This window comes from Moschus berezovskii, chromosome 9, assembly GCF_049115385.1.
Source record: "Moschus berezovskii isolate FMDL1 chromosome 9, NW_MosBer_1.0, whole genome shotgun sequence".
Taxonomy (NCBI): Eukaryota; Metazoa; Chordata; class Mammalia; order Artiodactyla; family Moschidae; genus Moschus; species Moschus berezovskii.
Genome location: NC_142468.1, coordinates 104,841,290 through 104,861,834, shown reverse-complemented (window position 1 = coordinate 104,861,834; position 20,545 = coordinate 104,841,290). Strand labels below are relative to the sequence as shown.

At 39.2% G+C, this 20,545-nt stretch overlaps 1 protein-coding gene and 2 pseudogenes across 2 annotated transcripts in view; 1 reads left to right on the top strand and 2 right to left on the bottom strand.

Moving 5' to 3' along the window:
- Nucleotides 1-9,986, bottom strand: part of LOC129562869 (olfactory receptor 11G2-like) — a 107,454-nt gene extending 97,468 nt beyond the window's left edge. Inside the window, exon 1 of the mRNA XM_088840125.1 lies at nt 9,862-9,986. The gene's annotated coding sequence lies outside the window, so the exon portion shown is untranslated. The remainder of the gene's footprint in view (nt 1-9,861) is intronic.
- LOC148776901 (olfactory receptor 11G2-like) overlaps nt 1-10,012 on the bottom strand; it is a 55,697-nt pseudogene extending 45,685 nt beyond the window's left edge. The window contains exon 1 of the transcript XR_016038334.1: nt 9,873-10,012. The product of XR_016038334.1 is annotated as an olfactory receptor 11G2-like (transcript). The remainder of the gene's footprint in view (nt 1-9,872) is intronic.
- A 1,147-nt stretch (nt 10,013-11,159) lies between these two features.
- Nucleotides 11,160-12,218, top strand: LOC148776900 (olfactory receptor 11G2-like; annotated as a pseudogene).
- Nucleotides 12,219-20,545: the final 8,327 nt, after the last annotated feature.

Here is a 20,545-nt window from a genome sequence, read left to right as displayed (position 1 = left end):
TCTGTTTCTATTCTCAGGACACGTAAGGCTAAAGCAGAGCTGTCCAATAGAAATAGGTGGGCCACACACGCAAACAACATGCATAAGGTACATTTTTCTAGTTACCACATTAAAAAGAAAGAGTAAATTTCATTTTAATAATCTATCAGCCTAAAACATCATTTCAACATGTAGTCAATATAAAATTATTAACCAGATATCTTGCATTCATTTTTTTTCATCCTGCAAACTGGGGTGAATTTTATATACATTAACAGCATGTTTCAGCTTGGATTCACATTTCGGGTGCTCAGTAGCCACATATAGCTAGTGGTTACCATATTAGACAGTGTAGCTCTTGGCTTCCTGCATCCTCCTTTGTAATGAAAGTGGGTGGAAGTGTGGTAAGTTAAGATTAGGAGGTTAGGAGCTTTCATAAGTAACTTTAGATAAATGACTTATTGTGTTTTCTTTACTCTCCCTTCCTCTTTGTCCTCTTCCTCTGAAGGGAGGCTGAAATTCAAAACATAACTTTTAGAGAAGAGAGAGGAATAAAAACCTTGAAGTGGCAAAAGAGACAAGGAGGGCTGCCAGTAAAGTCAGGTCAGGGCCACTTTGAGAAAAATAGCACAGTGGAATTGTATTGATGTTTCCCACAGTGATGGTTGTAGAAAGGGGTTGGTAGGGAGGGAGAAGAGGCTAACTTATTAGGAGATGGCAGAGTTTACGGCCTCCTCTTTAGTCTTGCTGATGGTGGTATATAGACCAGAGGATATGCCTTTTTATACAAAGAACTAAGAGGTCTAAATGTTCTAAGTAGTACATTTGACATTGAGATGCATAGGTATTCTGGAGGAACTCTTGACTTGTGGGGCCACAGATGTGTTAACAATTCAATTTAAAAAAAAAATTGTTGAGAGAGAGGAATGCATAAGGTGCCAGAGCACAGAGCAGTGTTGGACTAAGAGTACAGGTTTGGGGGTGCAGGTGGGAAGTGCCAGAAAAGTGCTCACAGAGAAGCTGATGTTTCAGCTGAGTTTTGAATGATGAGTTGGAAGTTTTCTAGATAGAAGTCAGGGAATGATGGTGGTTGGTAATGTTACAAACAGTAAAAGAAGCATATAGAACATTCCTAATATATAACTGAATTACACAGTGAGTGTGGGGCTCCTGAAAGGAGATGAACTTAAACATGCAGGAAGTTAGATATGCTAAAGATGTTGAACTTGATCCCATAGGTGGGAAGGAAATATATAGGGATAGAAAGCAAAAGAGATGACAAGATTTGCATTTTAGAAAATCTGGCATCTTTAAGTTTAGGTATTATTCTGTTTAATGCCAAAAAACAGCTTCTTCTCTCACCAAGTATGTCATAAGCTATCAGGTTAACTTTAAGGAGAAGATGAATTCAAATTAATTTCATTATCTCAATCTTCTGAGAATTTCACAATTCCCCTTAAAAATACTGCTGATGTCTCAGAGTGTTACAGAGTCAAGTTAGTAACAGATCCAATGAGTTCTGAAGGATCATATACCCCCAATGCGTGCACATTGAAATAGCATGAGAATTGCCTTGGTTCTATAATGGCTTGTGAATAGTTAATACAGTTCCCCAGGTCTTTATTTGGGGGGATCACTAGCTCTGTGTTCTTGAGGATCTAGAATGTTTGAATGGTAGCCATTGGGTCACCTTAGAGGAAAAGATAGACTTAAGGGTATGTTCATGTTCTCTCAGTTGACGTCGACATAGATCATGACACTGGAGGCATGAAATAGTGTTGCTACACTTATTTATAAAGTCTGGTTTGAAGAAACAGGCTAGCAGCACAGTACACAGCTTTGGTGCTAAGAACAGAGGGAAAGGTAACGTTAATGAAGAAAGTCCTGGAACTTTTTGGAGGGCAATGTGACCAAAATTTAAAATATATTCACTGTATGACTCACAATTTTTGTTTTTCTGGATTTGTTTTTCATATACAGTTTCCTTAATTTCTCCCTGTTATGGTAAATTAGAAAGTTGGATGGAATTATTCTGTACATATATACACTATGATACAGTTGTCGGCTTAAAAAATATAGCCACAACCTGAAAGGAGACAGTTATTTTATTTGGTGGGAATGTTTAGGACTCAGAGCTCAGGAGACAGGCAGGAGGGGAACAAAGGGAGCAGGCAGTTTGAAAGCATTCTATGTATGGGAAGAGGCAAGCCTCTGGGCTCACTGAATTCATTCCTTTCATATGCACCTCAGCTATCCCAGGCCAATCCTGCTTCCTGGTTCAACTTGCTTCTTGCATTTCCCCTGCCCCCCAGCACCCCTACCCGCACCTCAGCAATCATTGTAAGGGTGGCAGCATTTTCTGGATTACAATTTTAGGAGTCCTTATTCACAGGGAGGCCTGGCGTGCTGCAGTCCACGGAGTCACAAAGAGTCAGACACAACTGAGCGACTGAACTGATTCACATTTTGAGGTCAGATTCACATTTTGAAGAAATAGGCTGTGACATTTCTTGTTTATTAACATGGCAGGAGATATTTTCATTTCACATAGTCAACCATGGATTGATTTCTTTATATATTTATCAAAATATAAATATTTGATTCAGTCAGTTACATTTTGGTTCTCCAAACAAAGTTCTTTTGTAGTGGGTCGCTTGAAAGATGTTTATTTACTACTCATTTAAATCCCAAACAGGTATTCCTACTCCACAGGAGACTGTTCTTCATGTGATGATTCTGGAACTTAGGTTTTTCCATCTTGGGCTTTGCCATCTTCAAAACTCAGTTTCTTGGGTCAACATGCTCAATCACATCAGAGATCGTCAAGGATTTTGTATGGGTAAGGCCTGAAGTATTGCACATCAGCTTTAAATACATCATAACAAGTATGCACACCTATGCTGCAAGGAAGGCTTTGAAAAAAACTGTTGAGTTGAAGAAGAGAAAATGGATTTGTTGCAGTTATGGACAGGACTGAGCGACTGAACTGAACTGAACTGATACAATTAATGTCTCAACTTCTTGGTTGACCAATACCTATCTTGTTTGACCTATATGTGGAAATAAGGAGTTTTGTAAGGAATAGAGACAGCTCTGTGGGATAGGCTTGTGTGTGTGTGTGTGTGATTTCCTCAGTTCTGTCTCATCACAGCAAAAATTTGAAGTGATGGACCAACATTACAGCCCTCGGATAGACCGTGTCACAGCTCTTGGACAGATCAGTGTTACAGCTCAGTTTTATTTAGAAAATAAAGGAAAATACATCCTCGAGCTGTGATGGAATGCCGACCCAAAAGACTGAAGAGAAAGAGAGAGACCCCCAGTCCTTTGGCTCCTCTTTTTATATGTTTTTCTCCTCCCCCTGGGTCTGCCCTATGTAGATTGAGCTAGCCAGGAGTGCTGTTTGTTTTCCCTGAGGTCCTCACTCTGGTCCTTGGACCTTCCTTTGTTTGGGGGCCTTTCCCTTCTTTGTCTTTTAGCCACCACCCTTCTGGACTCCTTTTTCCTGTTTTAATACTTAACAGGCTCATTTTGGATTTAGTGGATGAGATCTTTAAATTGCATTTGGACCACAAGAATGGGAAACTCTAGGTCTAACAAAGGTTGAAGGTAATGGTACATATCATGTCAAAAACCTTTGTTAGCTAAGAAGTAATTTATAAAGTTAGGAGACACAGCTCTTGAGGGGGCAATAATGTGTGAGCCTAGAACACTTGGGTGTGTGTGTTTGCACGTACGTGTGTTTGCACGTGAGTCTACATATAAGCGTGTGCACACGCATGGGGTTTTTATCTCCAGTTTGATCATCACTGAAGATGAAACGTTCTTGAGTCTGTATGATGCTTATTAATTGCTTCCATTGCTCCTGGGGTTGAGATCTCCAGAGACAGGCTTCAGAGTCTGGAAGGAATAAATAATGAGAAGCAGAGAGATTTGTGGTATATTCTACTCTCTGAGTAAAACCTGAAAGGAATCTTTGTGAAGAAAGGTACCTGAAGATGTTTTACAAAGGAGTTGACACCTTGGACTCCTGGGAAGCATGAGGATAAATGTATATGGGCATATGGAACAGTCACTTATTTCCTATGTCTTGATGTCCATTTTATTTTGTATATTAACATGAGAAAGCATAAATTTTCATGATTGCTTTCATTTACAAATACTGTTCCTATTACAAAAATCTTAATAGACGTGGAATTAACAATTTTTTTGTCAAATTGTCATTTTGTGTTTTACAAGTTGTCTTCAAAAGAACTGTATTTTTAGCAGACAGGAAAATGGAAACTTTTTTCTTGAAGACTTGGGCAATAATGTAGATGAGTCTCTTGTCTTCTGTTCTCTTTCACACGGATGACAACATAGCAAATCAACACCCATTTTGTGTGGCTTGTGAGAGAAGAAAACTTTGTAAGTAGAAGCTAATTTACTTAATGAAATATGGAGATTCAAAAGAGTCAAAAGAAAATGGGACTGGGGAATCAAGTAGGATTCTTTACAGTCTAAGCCACCAGGAAAGCCCTCTGAGACATACCCAAAGACAAAAACAGGAGTGTCTGTTCAGTGTGTTGGTCTATGGGAACTGAAGGGCTCTGAGCATGTGTCTATTGTGCTGAGGGTGGCTGTTTGCTCCGAGGCATCCCAGGTGAAGGACAATCAGAAGACAGCTAAAGAATATTACTGTGGAAAATGAAAAGTAAGATCTCTCTTTTCTGTCTTCCTCCTGTGCTCCTTGAGCAATATTTAATTACCTCTGCTTATTTTAAAGACCAGGAGATTAGGTTTCTACCACTGCCCATCTCTTGAAACCAACCCTGGTATCTTTTTGCACATTTATTACCCATGGTCAGGTTCTTCACCCGTTCTCCTTGAGTTATCAAAACAGCTTTCTAATAATTTCTTGTTGATTTCATCAGCCTGTAATTGTCTGGTGAATTGTCTTGTGAATGCAGCTTCCATAAACTCTTGATCACTTTACTGTTCTACTAGAGCAGCTCCAGATTTCCACTGACTAGCAAATTAAGCCCAAACGAGTCAGACTGGCAGTGAGTCCTCTGCTTTGAGGCCCTATCTTTGTACCTAATATCTGACTATATCTTTACAGATATTCTAACTTCCACTCTTGGATTGTTCTGTGAACATAATTTCTTGTATTCAAATCTTTTCATATTATATGCTATTGATATTCTGCCTCCATCACTGATCATGGAAATGTGTGTTTTTCCAAGGTCCATCACCCTCTCAAAAGACTTTCTTTCTTTCTTTCTTTTCAACTGAATATAATCGTCATGTCTCACATGATTCAGAAACCAGTACTCGAGAAAATAAGCACCACACTCGGGGAGTTGGAGAACTCACATTTATTATGCCGGTGGGCCCAGAGAAGTTAACACTCCAGGCTCTGAGCCCCAAACAAAGGGGTTGCAGAATTTTTATACACGGACAGGCCTGATTAAGTTGATTTGCAGGCTTGTGGGGGCTGGGCGATTGCAAAAAACAGTACAGGGGTGAATGAGATAAGAGCCAGTTTCTAGTATTGTGAGTCCCCACTTTCTGAGACCTAAGTGATCCAGACTTTGCAAGGAGCAAGCTGAGTTACAGAGGCAGAAGAAGCAGGAGGTTATGTAAAATTTTAACTTTTCTTCTTCATTCCCTCTCTTGATGCTTCTATCACTCATTGCAGAAAGCATCATCTCATGTTTTGGTAGGACATTCAGAGCTCCCAGTCATTTAGGGGGCTATATTGAGCTCTTAGTATTTGTAACTTTATGAGGGGTTATGAACTGGGTAATATCACTGAGAATACAAGGGCCAAACCAGAGTGCCACAAACAGCATGAAAAGAGGACCTGTTAAAGGGAGAAGCCACGATGCCCAGCTCCAAATATTGTTCCAATTACCCCAGGAATTAGCTCGTTTCTCTCTCCTGTTTGTGATTTGTTCCCTTAGCTGTTGGGCGATGTCCCTATTTCTGATTGGTTTTCATAAAAGCAGCATTCTTCATTCAAAAAGAGGAATAGTCCTCCCTTTTCAACTGTCAGTAGGTCTAGCCCTCTCCTATCCTGTAAAACCACCTCAGCCAAGGAGTCTAGTTGGTCCTGTAATGAAGAGCACAGCAATAATACCAATTAGGGATAGAGGCTAGGGTTGACAATGAAAATCCATTGATATTTTGCTAGCTGGATCCTCAAGCTTCTTTCCTGCATTGACCCGCCAGCTGCTGGAGTGTGGCTGGAGCAAGGCTGAAGAATGCTCAAGCTCCTGCCGTGCATTGACTCGTCAGATTCCGGAGTGACCAGAGCAGGGCTCAGTGTCCTTCGTGGGTGAGGGCCGTTGTCTTTGGAACCGGACCTTGAGGCGGTTTTTGGGGTGCTGAATGCTTTCCAGGTGTCCTCATCACAGGAAGTAGTTGCCTTCTTGACTCTGGTGTGGTGGATCCAAGGGATGACACCTATAACTTTAACAGCAGTAGTGGTTGCCAGGAGAACCGTGTGAGGGCCTTTTCAAACTGGCTGAATTGTTTTTTTTTTTTTTTTTTGTCCTAATCTTTAACCCATACCTCATATCCTGGCTGATAGAATGAACCCAATTGCCCAAAGGAATGGGTGTCCTTTCTAAGGTTTCTCCGGCAATATGGAGAAGACTTTTCCAGGGCCTGGAGGTATCAGGACACCTCAGTTCAGCTAGTTGCTGATGGTCTTCCTTGAGTTGTTTATTACTGGGGGTGGTCTCCCATATAAGATCTCAAAAGGAGAATAGCATGAGGACCTAGGGGTGCATTTACGGAGCGAGATGAGAGTGCACAGAATGATAAGGCAGCTTGTTCTAGCCTTGTCTTGGTGTTGGCCGGGGGATATTCTTGTTGCACTACTACTTGGAAAAACAAACTTAACAAGAAAGTTAAAGATATATGACCCAAAGATTAATAGATGTAGGAAAGCTGCTGAGGGGCTAGCCAGGAGAACCAGGTCCAGACACTGATTCATGAAATTAGTGTTTCTCTAGGTATGAGAAGATGCAAGAATTTGTACTCATAAAAATCTTTACCTGAAAACACCTGATAATCTGAAAGCTTGTTTTTTTATTTTACCCCCAGAGCACAGAATGCCTTATTTTTGCATCTCCACCCTGAACTGTCAAGGTGGTGCTGAAGGTCAGCATCTTGTAATGGTCATGATTTAATCTTTGTGGAGGCAACTGGCAAGGGCCAACTTTCAGTCAGCAGGACCCCTTCATAGCCACATATTTGACCAGGTTTTGGGGGCATTTCATGGTCATTGTGTCCTGCAGTGCTGGGAAGGCTCATTCCCAGGTCGAGCAAAGATTCCATTGACAGCCCACTCAGTGTGTTGTCACTAGACCAGGCCTTGTAAGTGGCAAAAGCCTGTGGACCATACCTGTCTTACTAGCCTTTTGGTCCAGGAAAATATTTCCTCTTGTTTCTTCTCATATCTAGAGCTACATTGTTACAATATTGATCTCATATGGAACTGCATATCAGCATTTTATCACAGGCTCAGTCACACATTTGGTAACAAGAAATAATCTTCTGAAGCAAGCTACATAGACAATAATATAGCTACCAGTTATTAGTAAAGTCACAAGCAAGAATTTAAGTCAAGAACTTTCATTGTGTATAGCCTCATATACCCCAGGTCATCTGACTCAGTTAAATGATTATATCCGAATGTTAATCTCCTGGTTGTACATCATGAAGCATCTGACCTTTATCTAAAGATTGGTTACCGAGATAAGCTTTAGAAACAACCTTAGAGTCCTTAATTAAGCTTTTAAGCAATATAACATAACAAGGAACTATCTCAGAAGTGTCTTAGTCAGCACAGACCTTAATTAACAAAACTGAAACGTAATTTTTTCTTTTTTTTGGAGAACTCATTGTGAGGGCATTAACACTGTAGTCAGGAAAGGCTTTAACCCATCAGATAAAAATAAGGTCTGTCAGGGAGCTGGGAAAAGCCACATGGCTGCGTAGGATTCCCATAGCCCTGGTTGTTTGACTTTTAGCTGTTGTTTAACCATTTTTAATTTCCTGATTTAGGAGCAGACTATTGCCATGTTTTAAGGACATCAAGATAGCAAAATCTAACAGTGAGGGTTTTTTTTTTTTTTTTTTCTGTAGAAGCAGAATGAGCTTTGTCTACAAGTAGCATAATCTTAAATATGTTTATTTACTTTACCAAAGTAAGAAAAAGATTTTGAAAACAAATGTAAATCACTTAAAAGCAAAGAAATTCATAACCTGTAAAGGAGCATTCTAAGAAAACTTTGTTCTCTAAACAGAGAGAAGACCAAATTCCAGTCTGGTACCAGCTTATTGTTAATAACAAAATTTATTTATCTGCTTAATCTTAGAAAGTCTTTCCCATAAATTTTGAAGAACAAGCAGTATTCTTCTAAAAGCATGAGAGTAAAACCATAGAAGGAATGTTTAAAATCTGACTCTATTGCAATTGACAAAGAAACCTGGTTGTAACACTTTAATATGATAACTAGAATTATAATTGACCATATTTATCAGGGCATATCAAATCTAGGTGAATTTCACATAATTTTAGGATATCTTATTAGCAACATCAACCATACAGTATAACCTAAAAAGCTTTATCACCCCTTCAGCAGTACTTCTCATGCAATCGGACATGTCCAGTGAACCCAGGTTGCTTAATAGCTCTCTGGGATGTCTCAGGGGCCCTCTGAAGCACCCCAAAGTTAGCTGGAAGTCAAGTTATTTAGGAAGCTTTGCCAATAAATGTCAAAAGGGTTTATAACACTCAGTCAGGTATGGTCATATAAGTCACTGTGAAATAATAGTTATTTACTTATCCAAAAGTAACAAAAGATTTCAAAGGTAAATATAGAACAGATCAATTAAGAGATAAAGAAACTTGAATCTACTATTAAATCAGTTTAACATCTGAAGAAAGTTTGTCCCCTTAACAGAGAGAAAGGCCGAATTCAAATTTTGTACCACCTTACTTTAAACTCATTTAGGTAAACTTAATGAAATTTATTTTAAAGTTAGTCCTAACCACGCACAAAACTTTTTTTCAGGGTCCACTTTCCACAAACTTTTTAATCACTTTCTGTAACAGCCACCTGTTAAGTCAGACCTACTTTCTCTTCCCTTTATAAAATATAATTTTATTTTTTATGCTGTCTTTATTAAAAACATATATCCTACTTTCCTTATTATATTAGCAAACAAATGTTAATACTAGATATTTAATATTGAATACTTCCCAGTTCATGTGAATCTGAAATTTATTTAGGTTAATTTTTCTTATATTTAGAATTGTTTGATTTGTAAGTGCTTACTTTTCTTTAGGCCAATTAAATCAGAACTCACTTACAACTTCAACAATACTCTCAGAAAAAAAACTGAGATATACATAAATTCAGACAGACAGAGATCTTATTGTTTTCTGTTTGAGATTTAAAATATTTCTTTGACCGCTTTTTTTTCTTTGCTTGAAGTTCTAATTTGTCCAAGGCTGAAGTCTCAGGCAAAGTTGGCTGTGTATTTCAAGGACATGGAAAGTGTTAACTTCAGGCTTTTTCCTAGGCAGGCCTTTTAACAAGCTAGTTGTTTTTAATTGCATATGCAAAAAGAATTGGTTTTGCATTTTCCAAAAAGAAAAATTTCTCTCACTCTGTTCAATCAGCAATCACGCACTCACAATCATTGAGCGGTTGTCACAATGCCTCCCTTCTCCTGAGTCCCCAGGTTTCCTTAACTGTTGCTCCCTTCCTGGGAGCTCCAACGAGGTGATCAGTATCCTCTTTTACCCGTTGGGGTAGGACCAAGGAGGTGATCAGTCTCCTCTTTTACCCATTGGGGTAGGATCCCAGTTCATGGGGACATTACCGGGGCCTTACTTGATCCTGTGGCCATTCCTGGTGAGCTGGTCCGTCCCTCCAATGAGTCCAGTCAGGGCTTGGCCGTCCGGAGAGTCGGAACACCGGTCCGAAAGAGAACCTGGAATACTGTCAGGTGGCATGCCTCCTTGTTAGTCTCGGGGTTCCTTTGCTCCAGCCCAGTGGAACCACCAGTCCTGTGGCTCAAGGGGCCCTTGTGGTTGGAATCTTGCTGAGGCCTCCAGAAATGGTGCAGAAACCAGTACTCGAGAAACCAAGCACCATATTCGGAGAGTTGGAGAACTCAGGTTTATTATGGCGGTGGGCCCAGAGGAGTTAACACGCCAAGCTCTGAGCTCCAAAAATGGGGTTTCAGAGCTTTTATACATGAACAGGCATGATTAAGAGGGTTTGTGGGTTTGAGGGGGCTGGGCGATTGCAAAAAGCAGGACCAGGGTGAGTGAGATAAGCTCCAGTTCCTAGTATTGTGAGTCTCCACTTTCTGAGACCTACATGATCCAGAGTTTGCAAGGAGGAAGCTGAGTTACAGATGCAGAAGGAATAGGAGGTTATGTAAAATTTCAACTTTTCCTCTTCAACAGAACCACGAAAATTTTCTTATGTCCCATTACACTGTTAACTATGTCAGCAGCAGCACTACAACATAGGTGGAGGGCTGCTAACATCCAGTCCATATTCCATATTAGCTCCCCATGAAGTTGCCACAAATAAACACACAGTCTAAGCAAAAACAGTTTCCTTGCAAATGAGATTCCAAGGTAAATACCCTTGTCATTGTAGTGCTTGCATGCTCAGTTGTGTGCGACTCTTTGTGACCTCATGGATTATAGCCTGCCAGGCTCCTCTGACCATAGGATTTTTCAGGCAAGAATACTGGAATAGGTTGCCATTTCCTCCTTCAGGGGATCTTCCCGACCCAGGGATTGGATGCGCGTCTCCTGCGTCTTCTGCGTTGACAGGAGGATTCTTTACCCACTGAGCCACCTGGAAATTCCCTTAGATCTCTTCTAATCAGATTCAAACTCCCTCTGTATAGAAATTCTAGAGCCCCTAATGTATTGTTTGAAGTTGTTTTGAGCAAAAGATGTCTGACATAGCTTCCGAAGAGTAGGGACTCTGCTTTTTTGTTCATTCTTTCCCTATTTCCTAAAACAGTGTCTGGCAATAGTATGTGCAAAATAAATATTTGTTGAATAAACAAGGAAGGAAGGAGAAAAAGAGGAAAGAAAAACTCACTTTTCCAGAGGGAAAATAGCAATATAAAAAACCCCATATGTTTATGGAAAAGAAACATTTCTCTTCACCAAAAATTGGAAAAAATATAGATATTTCTGTGATTCTCATCGTCTCTTGTCACTTCCACAGGTCCGACGAATGAGGACCTTGGAGACTAATACCTCTGGGTCTGTGAGTGAGTTCATTCTCCTGGGCTTCCCCTGCCTCAGAGACATCCAGATCCTCCTCTTTGTGCTCTTCCCCATCATCTATTTTCTGATCCTCCTGGGGAACGCAGCCATCATCTGTGCTGTGTGGTCAAGCCGGAAGCTCCATACACCCATGTACATCCTCCTGGCTAACTTCTCCTTCCTGGAGATCTGCCATATCAGTTCTGATGTGCCCAAAATGTTGGCCAACATCATCTCCCAGACCAAGAGCATCTCCTACGCTGGCTGCCTGCTCCAGTTCTACTTCTTCTTCTCCACTCCATGTGTGCGGCCGAGTGTTTATTTCTGTCAGTGATGTCTTTTGATCGATTTCTTGCCATCTGTAGACCTTTGCATTATCCTATCACTATGACCCACCGCTTGTGTGTGTTTTTAGTGGTCTTCTTCTGGGCAGGTGGCTTTCTCTGGTTATTGACCCCTTTGATTCTAATATCTCAAATGCCCTTCTGTGGTCCAAACACTGTTGACCATTTTCTCTGTGATCTGGCACCTTTGCTGGCACTGTCCTGTGCTCCAGTATCTGGAATTAGGCTGATTTGTGGTATCATGAGCTCTCTAATCATCCTGCTCACCTTCCAGTACATTCTTGGCACTTACTTTTGTGTCCTTAGTGTGGTGCTACAGATGTCCTCAGGCTCAGGAAGGCAGAAGGCTTTCTCTACTTGTGCCTCCCACCTTGCTGTGGTATCCCTCTTCTATGGCTCAGTCATGGTGATGTATGTTAGCCCAGGTTCTGGCGAATATCCAGGGATACAGAAATTTGTGACCTTGTTCTATGCTTTGGCAACCCCTTTCTTTAATCCCCTGATCTACAGCTTCTGGAACAAAGATATGGAAGAAGCACTAAAAAATCTTTTGAGTGTTTTACTGAAGGAAATCTTTAAAGGCTCCAAAAGTTGAATTTAACATAATGCATAATTCATGTTTAGGAGGATGCAAGATCATGAGATGAATGAGATTATGTTTTTTTCCTTTCATTTTATTTCCATACATTGGGAAGATGGCTTTGAAAAGTCCATTAGACCCATGATTTAACTCCTAGGAAGTTATTATTCATGGTCCAGATATGTTTGTACCTTAGATTTAGTTGTTTTGAACAGTTTAATAAGATTTTCACATAGTTCTCTTTTGGTATACATTACATTTTGCTGACTTATCTCAACATCCTCAAATTCTGCCTTCATCAAAGCCAGTTCGATTTTTTAGGGCATAGCAAATGCTAAAGTATTGCAATCATATGAATATTTAGCTAGTAACCCTTCAGATAACCAGATTACCAGATTTTTAAACAAAATGCTCAATATCAGAGAAAATTTAGCAGAATTTCTTTTGTGTATCCCATTATTTTAAGTATTGTTTTGGGCACCAACAAGGGTCCTTAGTAAGATTATGTTGTCTTGATCGACTCTCCACATTTTGCCAATACTGTCACTTTAGGAGGCAGGTCCTTGTCTTCCATATGCAGATACGTGAAGATCAGTTCATATTCAGTGTAAGCCAGAGGTGTAGACTTTGTCAGATCACTACAAACCAGCGCACAGTGCACTTATTATTTTTTTTAATTTATTTTAATTGGAGGTTAATTCCAATATTGTGGTGGTTTTTGCCATACATTCATGAGAATCAGACATGGGTGTACATGTGTTCCCCATCCTGAACCCCCTCCCACCTCCCTCCCCATCCCATCCCTCAGGGCCATTCCAGTGTACCAGCCCTGAGCACCCTGTCCCATGCATCGAACCTGGACTAGAGATCTATTTCACATATGATAATACCCATGTTTCATGCTATTCTCTCAAATCCTCCCACCATCGCCTTCTCCCACAGAGTCTAAAAGTCTTCTTTACATCTCTTTTGCTGTCTTGCATATAGGGTTATCATAACCATCTTTCTAAATTCCATAAATATGTGGTGATAGACTTTATTGGTGTGTTTTTTTTCTGACTTACATCACTCTGTATAATAGGCTCCAGTTTCATTCACTTCATTAGAACTGATTCAAATGCATTCTTTTTAATAGCTGAGTAATATTCCATTATGTATATATACCACAGCTTTCTTATCCATTTGTCTGCTGATGGACGTCTAGGTTGGATATTGTAAACAGTTCTGTGATGAACATTGGGGTACACGAGTCTTTTTCAATTCTGGGTTCCTCAGTGTGTATGCCCAGCAGTGGGATTGCTGGGTTGTATGGGAGTTCTATTTCCAGTTTTTTAAGGAATCTCCACACTGTGCTCCATAGTGGCTGTACGAGTTTGCATTCCCACCAACGGTGTAAGAGGGTTCCGTTTTCTCTGCACCCTCTCCACCATTTATTGTTTGTAGACTTTTTGATAGCAGCCATTCTGACCGGCATGAGATGGTACCTCATGGTGGTTTTGATTTGCATTTCTCTGATAATGAGTGATGGTGAGCATCTTTTCATGTATTTGTTAGCCATCTGTATGTCTTCTTTGGAGAAATGTCTGTTTCGTTCTTTGGCCCACTTTTTGATTGGGTCGCTTATTTTTCTGGAATTGAGCTGTGGGAGTTGCTTGTATGTTTTTGAGATTAATTCTTTGTCCGTTGCTTCGTTTGCTATTATTTTCTCCCATTCTGAAGGCTGTCTTTTCACCTTGCTTATAGCTTCTTTCATTGTGCAAAAGCTTTTAAGTCTAATTAGGTCCTATTTGTTTATTTTTGCTTTTATTTCCATTACTCTGGGAGGTGGATCATTGAGGATCCTGCTATGATTTACGTAGAGAGTGTTTTGCCTATGTTTTCCTCTAGAGTTTTATGGTTTCTGGTCTTACATTTGGATCTTTAAATCCATTTTGAGTTTATTTTTGTGTATGGTGTTAGAAAGTGTTCTAGTTTCATCCTTATATAAGTGGTTGACCAGTTTTCCCAGCAGCACTTGGTAAAGAGATTGTCTTTTCTCCTTTGGATATTCTTGCCTCCTTTGTCAAAGAAAAGGTGTCCGTAGGTGTGTGGATTTATCTCCGGGCTTTCTATTTTGTTCCATTGATCTATATTTCTGTCTTTGCTGTGCACTTATTTTCATGTAGTTCTCTACAAACTTCTCTGAGTCCCTCAGAGGTATTTTCTACTAATTTCTTGTTTTCTAAAATAGGAACTTAATTTACAATATTGCACTTCATGAGGAAACCTTAGGCTAAAATTTTGTTATGGAATAGCTTCAGCACTAACTTTGATTTCAAACTTAATCAAACATCAGAAAACTCCTGCTGGATATTTTTGCATGAAGATGCATTTCAAGTTAGATGTCTAATCCTAACGTTTTAATCTTTTAGATTAGCTCTAGTCATACTTACTTGTCACCGACTCGATGGACATGAGTTTGAGTGAACTCCGGGAGTTGGTGATGGACAGGGAGGCCTGGCGTGCTGTGATTCATGGGGTCGCAGAGAGTCGGACACGACTGAGCGACTGAACCGAACTGAACTGAACTGAATACTATTTGTCAATGGCTCCACTGAGCTATGCTGCTGCTAAGTCACTTCAGTCGTGTCCGACTCTGTGCGACCCCATAGACGGCAGCCCACCAGGCTCCCCCATTCCTGGGATTCTCCAGGCAAGAACACTGGAGTGGGTTGCCATTTCCTTCACCAATGCATGAAAGTGAAAAGTGAAAGTGAAGTCGCTTAGTCGTGTCCGACTCGTAGCGACCCCATGGACTGCAGCCCACCAGGCTGCTCCATCCATGGGGTTTTCCAGGCAAGAGTACTGGAGTGGGCTGCCATTGCCACTGAGCTATAGCTTGAACTGAAAGTCTTAACATTTACTTTTTTGAAATTGAAGTATAATTTTGTTACAATATTGTGTTAGTTTCTGCTGTATAGGGAAGTGCATCAGCTATATGTATACATATGTCCCCTTCTTGGATCTCACAAAATGAAATAGTGTGGTGTTTACCAAGAATAAGTGTAGACCAGTAGAATATAATATATGACTTAAATATGTCTGATTATTAAAGAGATTTTAATATAAAATATAAATGTTTTTCATTTTGGTGAGAAAGTTCTGAAAAAAATGTTAACAATCAACAAGGAATCTAGTTCTAATTTTCTGTGAGTGTTGTTTTTCAAAAGGCACCTCTAATTTAACCATCTTAACCCAGGGAATATATAAATACAGTCAGTCCTCTGTATTTGTAGTTTCTGAATCTGTGGATTCAAGGAACTAAGGATCAAAAATACTAAAAAAAAAAAAAAATGCCAGAAATTTCCAAAAAGAAAAACTTGAATTTGTTGTGCACAAGCAACTCTTTTCATGACATATACATTGTGTTTATAACTACTTACATAACGTTTACATTGTATTAGGTATTATAAATAACCTAGAGATGCATTGGAAAAGGAAATGGCAACCCACTCCAGTGTTCTTGCCTGGAGAATCTCAGGGACAGGGGAGCCTGGTGGGCTTCCGACTACGGGGTCACACAGAGTCGGACACGACTGAAGTGACTTAGCAGCAGCGCAGAGATGGGTTAAAGTACACAGGATGTGCTTAGGTTACATGCAAATACGATGCCATTTTATGTAAGGAAATTGAGCATTCTCAGGTTTTAATATCTGTTTAGGTTCCTGATATTCTTTCTCTTTCGTGATTTTCTCGCAAATACAAATAAGAGTAAAGACATCACCTTGGGAGAGGATGAGTGAGTGGAGTACTTTGAGAATGCAGGAAAATATATCCTTGTAACATAAATAATCTTTCCTGTTATTAAGAAGAAGGTAGAATTGACAAGCTTGACAACTTATCTCAAAAAAAGAGCGAACAATTTCTGGCCACTGCCCTATTTAATAAGTAGAAATCTTGCTCATGATTTTTACATTATACGTCTCATATTTAAACTGTTCTCTTACACGAAAGTTGGGCTTTTCTGCTGGCTCAGCAGTAAAGAATCTGCCTGCAACGCAGAAGACACAAGAAACGCGGGTTCAGTCCCTGATTTGGGAAGATTCCCTGCAGTAGGACATGACAACCAACTTCAGTATTCATGCTGAGAGAAGCCCATGTACAGAGAAGCCTGGCAGGTTACGGTCCATGGGGCCATAAAGACTCGGACACAACTGAAGTGACTGAGCACGGCACATACACAAAAGTTAGATTTAATTAGCAGTATCCGAATTTTCAGTGAAGGTGATGCTTCCATGGGAAAACCTGGAATTAAAATGTAAAGATTTATGTACGTATTTATATATACCAGAGGAATCTGCTTTGTTGTGTCATGACAGAATAAGACCAACCTATATAAGAATTACGTACATTAAACAGAATTTCTCATACTGTCAAGACCATGACTAGTTTCACTAAATAAAATATAGAAATAGACACTTAAAAATGGATGAATAAATATCCAAGTGGAGATTTATAAGTAGACAATTTTATATGCAAGTCCAGAAGTATGAGTTGAAGTTGCAAGTGGAGGTAAAAACCTAAGAAGTATCAACATAATGAAATGGCAACATAATCAACATGAATGGCATTTTAAGCTGTTAGATTCTTTGAGATCTGTCTGAACCAGTGCTGAGACACAAGGTGAACCACAAACAACACATATGTAGTTTTTAATATTTATTAGCCACATAAACAATGATTGAAAGAAATAGGTGAAATTAATTTTGATAATATATTTTAACTCAGTTTATCCCAAAGAGTATCATTTAAATTTATAATCAATTTAAACATTGTTAATGAAACATTTACATTCTTTTATTATACTAAGTCTTCAAAATTGGTGTGTGATTTTACAATTATTACATTCTGCATTAGGATTAGTTACATTTCAAGTGGTCAATAGCCACATGTGGGTTATGGCTGTTGTACTTGACAGTGTATGTATACATAGAGAAAACTGAGGTCTAATTAAGGAGCCCAAAAGTTGTTGAGGTTAAACAAGTAAGTGAATTGTCATTTTTCAGAATACAGTTTCTTTGCTTAGAAGGAATAATTGTCCTCTTATTTCACTGGTTTTCCTATTTTAAATCCCAATTTTGGTGGCAAAACCCCCCACTGAGTCCACTGTATTCTGGAAGGAGTTCTCTCACACATCCGTGTACCACCTCCTTGGAGAAAGTCTTTCCTGAAGAACTGTGTCTTCAGCTTCATTGCCCTAATTTGTTCCAAACTGACAGAAGACCCTGCAAGAGCTGCATGGAAGTCCTCCCTCAGACATCGCTTTTTAGGTGAAAATCGCTTTTTAGGTGAAAATCGCTTTTAGGTGAAAGTCAGTAATTTGTGGACAATACTCAGGTACAATCCAATTTACTGTTCTTGCTGTTCAGTCTCTCAGTCATGTCCGACTCTTTGCGACCCCATAGACTACAGCATGCCAGTCTTCCCTGTCCACCACCAACTCCCAGAGCTTGCTCAGTCATGTCCATTGAGTCAGTGATGCCATCCAACCATCTCATCCTTTGTCACCCCCTTTTCCTGCCTTCAATCTTTCCCAGCATCGGGGACTTTCCCAATAAGTTGGCTCTTCGCATCAGGTGGCCAAAGTATTGGAGTTTAAGCTTCAGCTTCAGTCCTTCCAATGAATATTCCAATTTATATACTCTTTCAAAACCAATATTTTATGTGTAAATGCACCGAAAATATCTGGATATATACCCACCAAACTAAACACATCCTGTGGAGAGAAGTAGGTGTGTAGAGGTGTGGAACTGTGAGGATTTTCATTATTTTGTTCTGTTTTTCTTTTTATGATGAAAAATGTTGACTATAAAATATATCATTTGTATAAGTTTTATTTTGTGTATGTAAGTTTTTGAAATGTAGAGAAAATGAAATATAATTCATTCCAATGTAGCTAAATAAGCCCTGGTTATTGAAAAATTTATGTATCTAACATTTAGGGCAAAACCAAATATATTTAATTTCATATTGAATATCTTTTTCAGACATCATGAAAACCTAGATGTAAGGGAAGATCTTAACTATTTAGTTGATTGTGGCCCACTAACCTTCAGGCTAAAACTTTTTGACTCAAAGTGAAAGAGTAAATGAAGAATCTGCTTTATCCCTTCCTTGCCAGTTTTAAGAAAGGCTTGGGGGCAGCCTTAAATCTCACTGCAGTTAATAGAGACTTTCTCAGATGATGGACAGTTTCCTCCCCTTTAGTTGAACTTCCGTCTCTCAGAACTCCAGAGTGTAGTAATAACTTATAAACTTCATATTAAGTTCTAACAGCACTCATTGTGAGATAGACAAGCCCTCAACTACTCACAGTGAAGTTTCTTTCCTCTTACTCATCCTGCTGTGACTTCCATGCTGTTACATCGGTGGATTATTTAGCTAAATCCTAAGTTACGGAACTTCTAAAGAGAACATAACCCAGGCATATCATAGGGGAGTTGAAATGAATGTGTAGTTATAGTTGGTATTTTTCTTTTGCTTTTGTTGCCTAGTATCTCAGTAGAGACTTGGAGCTCTTTGTATCTTTGTATAACTGGAGTTTTTATTTCTAGGTATTAACTCTCCCAGCCTCTGAGGCAGCTATAGAAGAGAGATGTACTCTTGGTTGCACCAAGCAGGTACAACTACATCAGATTTTGGGTCAAAATAGTGACGCAGGAAGGAGAAATGGGATGGTAGGGGATAACAATATTGAAATATTGGGGAAAAAAATAGCACTGAAGCAGTTAGCACACTTATTGCAGGAAAGACAAATTCCTAGTGCAGAATTGGCAGGATTTTAGTGCACTCCAGGAGGATTCTTTAGCATCTGAGGCAGATTCAGTATAGGCAACACTGTGCCATCTGGCGGCTCATGGCAGTAGGCATGGCTGTAGGGATAGCGATTTCTCCTCAGACCAGTTCCACAGGATGGTTTGCACATTCATCTTTGATTCTGCGCTTCATCTGTGAGTCTTTCACTTTCACTGATTCTGTGACATTCCTTATATCCCATCAATAAATCTTCCCCATTGTCATGCTTAATCAGCCAAAGTCAGCTTCTGTTGTAAGCAAGTAAGAAACCTGTTATAATTACATCATAGTAGATTTGCCGTAGAAAGGTGCAGTCTCAGTAATCTGCAGAGAGCAAAAAGAAACTAAACCCTTCTGGATTGGTTGGTGCCTGGAATTCTCCTCTGATTTTACGGTGATCCAGCAGCCTCACTACTTAGCATATTCTATTACAGAAAATATTCCCCAAAGTCAGAATAACTTGGAAGAGGGCTTTAAAGCCCTCTTTACTTGTTGTGTGCAAGTAAGAACCCTGTTTTCTACATAAAAACAGAAAACAAATTGAGGTCTGGTTTGGATTGCACATTGTCAGTCAAATCATAAGCTTTTTCTTCACTATATAGAAGAAAATTTACAAACCAACGCCTCCCCCAGAAAAAGAAGTTTTGTGCTACAGTTTAAAATATGATACATATTGTTGAACACATGAAACTTACATAATGTTATAAACCAATGTTGCCTCAATCAATTTTTAATTAAAAAAATAAGATATGAACAATTCAGAGTACAAGCGGATGATCAGGTCAAGCCGAAAAATTTATATCAAGTGCTGACTGCCTGGAAGTAGCTTATATTTAATTGGCAGAGTCTGTTTTCTGGTTTCTCATGCTTCTTTTCTGTTAACAGTAAATGTTCCTCTACTTAAAGCTTGGAAGGTGCAGAAACGCAGTTTTGAGTAAGAATACTTAATGATTTGGCACATGTAAATGTGTGCTTGCCTTTGTACTCTCTTCAAAGTTGGACCAAGAATATTCCTTAAGAAGAAACCGTATAAATTCCTATTTTAATTTGCTACATACTGTGTGTAGCTCATCAGTTTTAGGTAGTAAGGAAAACACAAGTGGAAAACACTACTGTTTCAGTGACAGATATTGAGTCCTTGATCTTATAAATTGATTGGCTTTTTTTGTGAGCATAGTAAGTTGGTGCTATTTCTCAATTATAGACAACCTTATAATTGGAAAAGCAAAATAGTTGATAAATTTAAAGTGCATAAAACAGTATTAGGATAAAATCCAAGACACAAGTTGGAAGTATGAGTCTTAGTTTTATATATACCAACTTGATTATATTAGTTTTAGGACTACAAAAAAAATCTTTAAAACATCAATTTATATTAATACATTGGTGAATAAAAACTCCATGAAACTTTGCTGCAATAGACCTTTGGAACTGTGGGTATTTTATTTTGAGATAGGATGAGAGTTTTTTGGTGTGTGTAATGAATCATACTTTCATGAGATTAAGAAG